The sequence below is a fragment of the Hippocampus guttulatus genome, chromosome 9 (genome assembly GCF_054856545.1).
Source record: "Hippocampus guttulatus isolate MCC_2025c chromosome 9, RoL_Hgut_1.0, whole genome shotgun sequence".
Classification (NCBI taxonomy): domain Eukaryota; kingdom Metazoa; phylum Chordata; class Actinopteri; order Syngnathiformes; family Syngnathidae; genus Hippocampus; species Hippocampus guttulatus.
In genome coordinates this window covers 10435539-10446420 of record NC_141269.1, presented here as the reverse complement: position 1 = coordinate 10446420, position 10882 = coordinate 10435539, and positions in this window count along the sequence as shown.

Here is a 10882-nt window from a genome sequence, read left to right as displayed (position 1 = left end):
AAATTTAGCATTTTAAATATTGTTTTTAAAAGTGTTTAACAATCATTTAGAAGGCTAAGAACCGTATGGGATGTTCATAATCACCTACATACATATACAATACAATACAATGCATGCTGATTTATACATATCACCTACATGCATAAATACGTACGTACATACAAACATACATACATAACAAACGTCAACCCGTCCTGGCGGTTGTTTGTACTGATGCATCAGACAGCAATTAATAGTACCAGCCCATCTTGGAGTCCTTGGAGTGGATGATGGGGACTCAGTAATTCTGCTGGTGGGCTTCAGTGCTCACATGCATGGGCAATGGCAATGAGACCTGAAAGGGTGCAATTGGGAGGAATGGCTTCCCCAATCAGAGCCCGATTGATGTTCTGTTATTGGACTTTTGTGCTCATGGATCATCCACAATGAACACTATGTTCTGACATAAAGGTGTCCATGTGGACTTGTGTCAGAGTGGACCATGTTTCTTGCGTCCATTGTTGAGGCAGCCCACCATAGTTGTAACTGGAAGGTGATCGATACCTGTTGTGCTGGCAAACCCAAAACCCATTGATGGACACCAGCGGTGAGGGATGCCGTCAAGCTGAATAAGGAGTCCTATCCGGCCTTTTTGGCCAGCGGGACTCCGGAGGCAGTTGGTGGGTACTGGCCAGCTGAGCGGAATGCAGCCGTGGCGGTCATCGAGGCGTGGGAGGAGTTCAGTGAGGCCATGGAGAAAGACTGCCGGACGGCTTCGAAGAAAATTCTGGCCCACTATCCAAGGACAAAGTTTTTTATAAATACAAGCAAATGTTTGTGAGAGATGCACGGTTCATAAGCTTACTTGCTGCCAGTGTGTAAAACCAACCACATGGGGACAGCAGAGCACTTCAGTTGTACAGATTTTTCTTGACTGTTTTAGGCAATAATGAGGAGAACACTCTTTTCAGTAGGACTTGAAACATGTTTGCCCAACAACATCTAGGTAGATTAAAAAAAGGTTCCATAGGAGGAGACAGCCAGGGAAAAGTTCATTAAAGAGCATGAGTTATGGAAGGTTGGCTTGTGAGTGGGTCAGTTTTCACAAGGGCATCGAGGGGCCTTGCTGAGGAAATGGTAATGAAAAATGGCAGTGCTGAGAATCATGCGGCCGATCTACCCTGTGCAAAGAGGCAAAATGTGCATGTGTTCATAATATACACTGTGACAAAACATAACAGAAAAATGACAGCTATATAGTCATAGTGGTGGTGGTCCATCAACTGCATCTGCTGCAGCTCAGAAGAATGTACAACACCTCGCCGCCACCATAAATCATTGCAAAACTCTACTTAATCCTGGGTGCAAGGCAGTGTGTGTGTGTGCGTGTGTGTGTGTGTCTGCGCTCGCGCCCACATGGATCTTGTTATGCAGTTTAAAAGTGTGGAACAGAAGCAACACGTTTAAATTTTGCTCATTTTCACCGCCTTGTCAAATCAGAAGGCAAAACCCTTGTCCACCTTCAAATTGGTTTTTATTTCATTCGGGTCACTGATAAGGTGGAGCCTATCCCAGTGGGAGGTATGATACACTCAGGAAGGGTCACAAGGCAGTGGCAGGTTGCATGCTGTATCAGTGCTTAATACGCAAGCAACCATTCACACACACATACACCAAAGTACAATATAGATCATTCAGGGAACTTAACATGCATGATTTTTTTGTTTTAATGTGGGAGCAAACCAGAATACCCACATTAAACCCATGCAAGCACAGAAAGAACATGAAAAGTCTCCACAGGGAGGCCCGAGCCGAAATTTGAAACCAGAACCTTAGAACTGTGAGGGAAACAGGCTAACCAATATGCACCATGCCGCCCATAAAAGTAGAATATAAAAATGAAATGAAGAGAGAGGCTTGCCGTAGGCCGTCTTTAGAAGTAAATCGCTCTTCATATTAAGATCAAAACAGTTAATTGTATACACCGGGCTGTACATACGGCAAGGGGTGACTTACCTACAGTGCAAAAGGTGTGTTTACTGTGTTCACTACTATGATGTGTTGAATGCAAGAGTCAGTCTGTGTGAACATGGATGGATGCAAATAATTGGAGTGTTTTTTCTTGAAACATTTAATGGCTTTTGTAAGACATACAGATTTTTGGGTTCCACAGTCATCTAACAAGAATGACATTCTCGCGACTGCTCTCATTAAAGGATTAATCGCCTTACCATGAACAGTCCAATGACCAAAATTCCATCTTCTTTAGCCTCGCGAATTGGTGTTTGTCAGCACCTTTCAACAATCCTATCTTGGGCTTTAACAAGGCCAGCTGGTTGAAACCCGTTAGAAAAGGGTGTTTAATTTAATTCCATTTACCAGTGCATTCCATCGGATTTCAAAATGATTAGAACCAGCTCTCCCAATACCATAAAAGAAACACCTCGCACATTTAATCCAAACAGGATTTCGTGGCATTGGGAAGGTTTTTATTGGCCAATTTGACGATAAAAATTGTTCTGAAAGAAGCCCATTACTGTGGCACATTTCCACTTGTCTTATTCTGCTTTCAATCAGTAAGTTTTATTTTATTTTTTCATGTATAGGCCCCTCGCTAATGTGCACTCTTATATGATGTGTTCACCTTCTCTGCCATGCATCCAAATAATCGTTGCAGTTAAATGTAATTCACTGCGGCGCACAGAAAGCAGCAGGGATTATATTTAATCAGATGCAACAAGATAAATTTGAAAAATGAGGCAGTAAAGTGAAAGCTCAGGATTACAGCAGGGGTCTGGCTGTTTTTTTCATTAAAAAAAAGGTGTTGATCGATGACATTTGATGGATTATGTATGCTGTTTATGCTGATAGGTGGAACCGGTGTGTTTAATCATTTGTATATCTAGTGAATCAAAAAGAGCTTTTTACTGGAGCGTAACCTCAGTCGCCGCACACTCAGAGTCCAAGGTCTTGTGTTTTTGGCAAGTGAATCCTTCAGAGTTGACTCGATGACATGAAGCAGACGCCCTTCAGCCATTGAGCTGGGCCCTTTAAACGAGGTTCCCAAAAATGACTTATTTCTCTCAGTTGGAAAGTTTGGCACTCATTTTATTGCACAAACGAAAGGGAGAGCAACATGAAACATGAAAAGAAAGGAAAGCAAGTGTAATGATTACATGAGTGTTTTTTGATGAGTGCAGAGTAGAGCACAATAAGATCTTGGGGATGACTACAATTGTTGGATTTTGGCCATAGCGTAGAGACCCTTTGATCATCCATCCATTATCCGAACCGCTTATTCCCACCAGGCTCGCGGGCGTGCTGGAGCCTACCCCGGATCCCAAGAGAATTCAGTGTGTAAATTTTACTCATATGAAACTAACGGATGGCACTCAAACCATGCGAGTTGGCTCGATACCAAGGAAAGTTTGTGTCACATATTTGAAGCCCACTTTTTGCTTGACAGAATTCCAGGGGGAATGTCGTCTGCCTAAGACCCAAATAAAATGGCATACAAGCAGTTCGGGGTGTACCCGCCTACCGCACGACCATAGCTGGGAAAGGCACGCCCGTGACCTTCCTGAGGGTCAGAGGATCAGACAATGGATTGATTGATCTACCAGTCTACATCTCTATCCTATTTTACCTTGGGGGGGATAGGGGGGGTACCAAACCGTTGAAACAAACAGTACAGTGTTTCAACTACACTTAATTGTAGCATATTTTCTCTCGTGTTAGAGAGTGTTTATTGACTTCACTGCAAAGAATACCAAGCTTTTTCCGGCATTTTTTTCAACTACAATTTTCAAATAATATCGAATAAACTTCAATTCTTAATTAAATATATTAATAAGCTTTTTTTAAACGCGGTGCCTCCTCTTAGCCTAGTGGTGCTCCGCCAATCATGCAAGTGAAATTAAAGACCCCCCATTAATGTTCTTTAAATCACTATACTTTGCATGATAACGCTTATTTTGTGACCACTGTTTTTCCTACATGCCTTCATAAAGAACATACACCAACTAACCAAAACATTATGGTCACGACTACAACTCAACCCTTTCAGGGACAGCAATTGCTACAGTGGACAGCTTATCATGTTATCAGGTTACAGGGTGCATGAAAAGATGAAGGTCATAAAAATCTGTCTTTGCAAACATAATAATGCTCAGTTCTGATTGACACTGAACTTATTATGGTTGGAGTTTACAGTGTAAAACTGCACTGCATCGCCCTGCAGTTTTCCGCTGTGGCTAAACATGCAAAACTAGCATGAGAAGGGGCAGTCAAGTAATGTAAAATTAGCCTAAAAGTATGAACACAGACAATGCATGTACAGTGATCTTGAGGAGTAGACTGCTACGCAGAGATACTGCGGTCGATCTGAAGATCCCCTAACTTCAGCTGTGTCAAGCTGGTTTCCACTGAACCCCTTCCCTCACACTCTCTCTGTCTTTTGTGAATCTGGACAGTCTGAGGGTAAGCTGGGGGGCTCAGACTGATGTGTGTTCTGGATGTTAATGGTGAAAAGGAGCTCGGGAGGCTTATGAGGCACAGGGGGACTGCAGAGGATTATCATTATTTCTGCACACAATAATGCACTTGACTGTGGTCTCGTTCACACACGCACGCACGCACACGCACACACACACACACACACACACACACACACACACACATATGCACACGTTGTCGTACGGGGAGGTGTTGAAGGTTTGGGAGATGCATGGAGAAAGACCTTGCCCTAAAAGGGATGGGGGGCAGAGAGATGGGAGGAAATGGCCAAACTGAAAACACATGCAAGGTCAAGTGCACTCAGTGGCCACATCCAGTAAAGCCATACCGCCGGGTGTCTGTTAAACTCGCTGTTTTCTTTTATTAAGTTTGCTTATTGTAAAACATCCTTAAAAAGTTGAAACAAGTTTTCCGCTACTTTGCTTAGAAATGGAACTACTACCGGAGTAATCATGATGAGAATCGACTTGATTTGTACCATGTTCTCAGTTTTCTACCATATAAACCCGGACAATGTACACGGTTGGTAAAGGGATTAATCATGTCTCACGGTCGAGCTTGTTAAATTGTGGCACAGATGCGGCAAACAGTTTTGATTTCCAACTTTAAAAGGCCTTTATGTTCTTTTCTTCTGTGGGTCAGCATTAAACTGTACACCTTTATACAAAATAATTACCTTTTGCATATGCCCTAAGTGTCACCATGATTCATGCATTACTCACTTATAAAATATGTATACAGTATTTATCAACAAAAATTGCCTCATCTTGAAATGTAATATACGGTTTGAGTACAACTTCCTGCATATGTGTGTACATAATCACGAATATTATTCACTGAGATATTAAGTGACATTTTGCCATCTTGTAAAAGAGATTTTGGTGTTTCCTCACTTGTATATTGACCCACACATAAATCTAAAAATTTCTTTACTCACTCATTCACCAACTCTCCCAAAAGGACACCAAACGAATATTTTTTTGCTTCATTCCGCATATCAACAAACGAACATTGTTGAGGTCAAAGAGAGGATTTATTATAGCTGGCAGAGGGAAAAACACAGCAAACCACTATGACTTCACACCCACACTTTTCTCAATTTGTTTCTCCAGTGAAGACATTCCTCTTTTGCTTGGCACCCACAATATGGCCGTGGATCAAAAAGGTGGCTCTGTGCTACGACATGAGAACATATTCTTATAAAACTGAGGGAAAAGGAAAATCATCTGTGTCACCTCATATAGAAAGGTGCACCCACTAAAGACTTGGCGAGCCTCACCATGGAAAATAAAGGTCTTGGCACAAATTGAGAAGCTATAATATGGTATTCAGATCATGCACCGATAGTATAAGCTCTCAGGATTGATATCTGTTGAGAGAAAGGCTATAAATCTAGTAACAATGTCGCAGAGGTTGCTCCAGACAACAATGTGGAACTCACACTTCATTGAGTGTCAGGGTAACAGTAGCCATCACTTTGAGTAAGACATGGGTTGCAAAACACCTTTGACATTTGGGCGTTGTAACTGGCCTTGTATCTTTCCTCCACAAGTTAAGTGAAAATTGCGTATGTCACATAAGATCCAGCTGTGCAAGATCAATGATCGAATTTCTGACATACTAAAAAGGATTCTGATATTTGGGAGCCGCCTATTGCTCCTCATTCTGACCCTTGATGAGACTTAAAAGTGACCCAAATCAAAAGTGAATCAGAAAGCTTAATGCGCTCACCGTAGACTCACTTTTAAGACAATGGGCCAAATCGACAAGAATGAACTGCAGCCGCCGATAGCGCCTTTAATTGCTCTTTATTTGTACAGGTACCTGCAGTTTTCTCCGTCTTGACATGGCAAAGTATAAATGGAGGCTTTGCCCCAAGAACATTGAGGCAGAACGATGGCAGTTGGGAAGAAAATCTTTCGCTCAATTCATTTCAAAACGCAAAAAACACTTGTTAAAAACAACCAGTCGCTTTGATCTGCCACTTTGTGTGTGTGTGTATGTTTATTTCTCTCATTCCAACTTTATTTTTTATTTTTATTTTTTATTGAATGTAATGTAACATTGAGATTCTATGAAGAGATTCCATAAAGACTTACCGGTAACCTCTTCCTTCTCTACACTTGTACAAAAGGGTTGTGTCTGTTGTTGTTGATGGAAACGTGTTCTTCCCCTTCCTTCTTTCCCCAGTCTCCAAAAAGAAAGCCCCTCCCTCTCTCCCTGTCTCCATCGTCAGCACTCCCTCCATGTCCCCCTTGTATTTAAGAACAATGGTCATAAAGCTCGGCAGGCTTGGCTAATCTAACCCACATGCCAACAGTGTTGTGCCCAAACAGTCTTCACACTCATACAGTGTGTGTGTGTGTGTGTGTGTGTGTGATATACAGCAAAACCAGATCTTAAGATGGGCCTCACTCCAGTCTCTGCTCAACTCTTCAAGAAATTGCTACAATTCAAGGTTAAGAATTAACTTTATGTCCCCTTTTTATGCTAATGTGGCCAAGGCGCTTTAGAAAAATGGCTGATCATAAACCGTCCTTCCATGACAACACTTCGTTGAATAAGGGCAAAGTACTTTTGGGTAAATCATTATGACAACTACTCTTTCCAAGGTTCGTGTATTGAACCATATATTCTAACTTCCCCAAATCCAATCAAATTGTGACGGTTTGCAAAATGTAAATAAAAACAGTATCCAATGATTTGTATATCCTTTTCAACCTTTATTCAGCGCCTACGGCATCGGTAACTTGCTCATCAGTGAAGCCACCATTAATGCTGAAAGGCGGGTTTTGGAGTAGTGGAACAGCATTAGCACTAGACTGGCCTGCCAGCAGTCCAGACCTGTTTCCCATTGAAAATGTGTGCCGCTTTATGAAGTGAAAAATATGACAATGGAAACCTCAATCTATTGAGCAACTGAAGTTGTACATCAGAGCAAGAATGGGAAAGAATTCCGCCTAATGCATCAACAATTATTTCCCTCAGGTCCCAAACGCTCATTGAACGTAGTTAAAAGGAACGGAAAATGGTCTGCAGTTACATAGTGCTTTATCTACACCACATGCTGCCCAAAGCACTTTAAAAAGCCTCACATTCACTCATTCACACTCAGCCCTAACCGCAAACCTATGGAACACCTTTTGGGTGCCCGACAACACAGATTTTCTCTCAGATTGAACATCGGGCACCTCTGACCACACAGGTGTTCTTTCTTCTGGAGAGAAGAACAAAAATAACCCCACACCCACAGTCCAAAATGTTGCAAAACGTTGTTTCCTGAAACCCTATAAAGTATAGTCTTTGCCATCCTTACAGGATGTCACACCAACTCTGCAACAATAAACATTTGTCACATGTACACATACAGTATAGCTGCTTTACTGTGACAGTATGGTCTCCACGGTGACCGTTTCTGTTTCACTTCCTCTGGTGAAAGCATCGTGTCACTCTTGATCTGGCACACACATCTACACAGAGAGCCCAGGCTTGGTTATTGCAGTCTTTCCTGGATCTCACTTCCTGGCATTCACAAATGTGTGAAATGACACTGCCTGTATTAAGCTCACACATATTCCGGTTGGCATGTGCTTTCCTTTGCAACATAGTGGCTCATTTCCAGCTGGAATGTCTTACCAGAGGGTATTTTCATTTTATTTTTAACATGACATACAAACAAAGTTATGCACCATAGAGGTCGTACATTCAACTCGTGATTAACTCGTCAATGCATACAGGTCGGATAAGATGAAAGCGCTATGCCGTAGTCGACTAGCCAGGAATAGGCTCAGAGCCAGTCACGAGCGATGAGTCTGTGCACCGTGCGCTCACAACCTATTAGATGGAAACATCTGTGCGTACACGGACGGATGAGCTGGACGGTGTGAGTGCGCAAACGTGGGTGTGTAAGTCAAAATCGATTTACAGTGAGAAAATTCTCCTTTCCCCCTCTGGAGTATCTCATTGTTGGCCCAGACTAAGGTCGTAGAATTTCTTTCGGCACGTCTGGTGTTCACACACACACACGCGCACACATGCGCGCGCACACGCACACCAAACGTATAACAACCATAACTTCTCACTAAGTCATTACCTGAAGCCAAATGTTTGCACTTGAATTCAAATGACGCAACAATTTCTCTAATAAGAAAAGTATTAAATATAGGAACATTACAGAGTGTATTTCGAGAGTCCGTTAAATTGGACTTATGGGTATATATTTTTTGCCAATAACAATTTGTGCAGAAAAGAGCATGAGATGGGTTTTGAGTTTTAAGTGACAATGAAAGTTAAGGTGTGAAAGCAGTGGGCATATTGCTGTCGTCGGATTAAAACCTCTTGTGTCACATTTTGGTAAATGTCATATTGTTTTACAATCTATAGTATTGGTCAATTCTATATGAGTGGGTGTTGTGTTTACCAATCAAAAGGTTTGAAAATGGCTTGCAGTCTTTGTATGTTAATGGTAGAATAAACACGCCATTTTAGGGGAGACCTGGAAAACGATTATATAATATACTGTATATATATATATATATATATATATATATATATATATATATATACGATATGTGTAGCGCATATTTAACAGGATAGTGCTGTTCGTTGTCGTGGTCCTCATACAACCTGCATGTTTGCATCTTGGCCTTTATTTAAATGTGTATGGATTTGTACTAATCAATGTCACCTTGCTGGCTGCTTCCTTGCTTGTTCACATGTTCCTGATGGGAATAAGTAATGAGAGAAAGAGAGAGAGAGAGAGTGAGAGAGAGAGAGAGAGAGAGGTGGAGGACATCTGCATCGTGTCAGTCAGACAGCCAGTTGGACCAGTGACTCCGGGGCAATCGAGAGTGCGTCGGCACTGCCCCACAATTTTACCACTCACCGCATTACCTCAGATAAAACCAAATGAAAAGGAAATAATAAATGGAAATATTTGTAACCTAGCTTTTTTTTTTTTTTTTTAATGTGAGCACTATAAATGTGACATTGTTCATTATCAGTCAAGTTCTTTGTGGCATTGCCTGATTTGTGATGTGTTGTGAATATTGTAAAGTTGGATATGCGCAGTTGCTCCTTTTTCAGTACAAGAGATACGAGCATGTTGGGAAGCTGCAGCCCGATTTACATTCAGCCCTCCTGCAGAATAATGGTATACAAAATAGAGGGGGAAAATGCTTTTCAACCTCATGACCAAGGTCCAAAATCTCAAATGCAACCTCTGGCGTTTACAGTGAAGACTCCCAGAAGAAACTTTGGTCTACTCGAGTCAGTGCTTAAGGTCTCAGCTTGCGACGGTCACATGACCAAAACCAGGAAACAAGTGAGCCGTGATTGGTCGTTACCTGAGCCCTAAGGAACTGTGATGTCATTTTAAGTCAACGGCTCATGGCAAAATGGCCGCCACCTGAGGTAGATTAAATTGGGTGGAATTTTACGACTTAATTCATATTCCGCAAATGCAATATTAATTAGAAGGTTGTGTTTAGACTGGTGGGGGCGCATTTTTTTACTTGACTTCCCTTTTAATTTTAGAATAATATGATAAAAAACATGCTTTTCAAACTCAGGACCCAATTCCAAATCGCAAATGCAACCTCGAGCGTTAACAATGAAGACTCCCCTGACGAAAGCCTTCCTTTTTCATGTGTGAACATGCGCTGCTTATCTGTCTCGTGTATTTAAGTGGATGCTGGCGGCCTGTGTTATTGATTTGCAAGGGTGTGTTGAAACTTAAGGTGGCCTTTCCATCGCTCTCTCCTGTCTAACGGAGCTCCCTCTCGGTCTGTATGCGCTCCTTGCACCGTTGTCTCTAATTCATTGTCTGGCATGGGTTGAAGTGGCTGTTGAAGCAAGTCTACACTTTCACCTTTGAGGATCAGTTACGCAATGCAGCGTATTAAATGCCAGACAGATGTAGAGCTGGCCGGACCCACGCTTTCTTCCACGATTGAACCGTGCAATCTTTTTTGTTGTTCATGTGCCAGATGTCGTATCCTTGTACCAATTTGGTAATTAAAATGTTACCCAATTACTCACTGAAGCTTGAGTGGTGAAAAAAAATTGTTTCAATACTTGTTCTAGGCTTCACATCCCACAGGGATGACCTGTAACAACTGTGATGAGCCAGGGACTTTTCATCCGATGAAATTAACATTTGGCTCCAGGCACAGCTCAGTAAAGACTCACACAGCTGTCAACATGGCTATAAATTCTTAACATTGTGTAATTGCCTGACCATCAACTATCCATATCAAGTGTTTTACTATTCATGTCAACTTGACCCTGAATGATACCCCGAATTCCCATTTGACAACACAACAGCTTGCCAGATGAACGTCGTGCACTTTCTCATCGTCAGCTGGATACATTTGTTGTGTGTTAAACC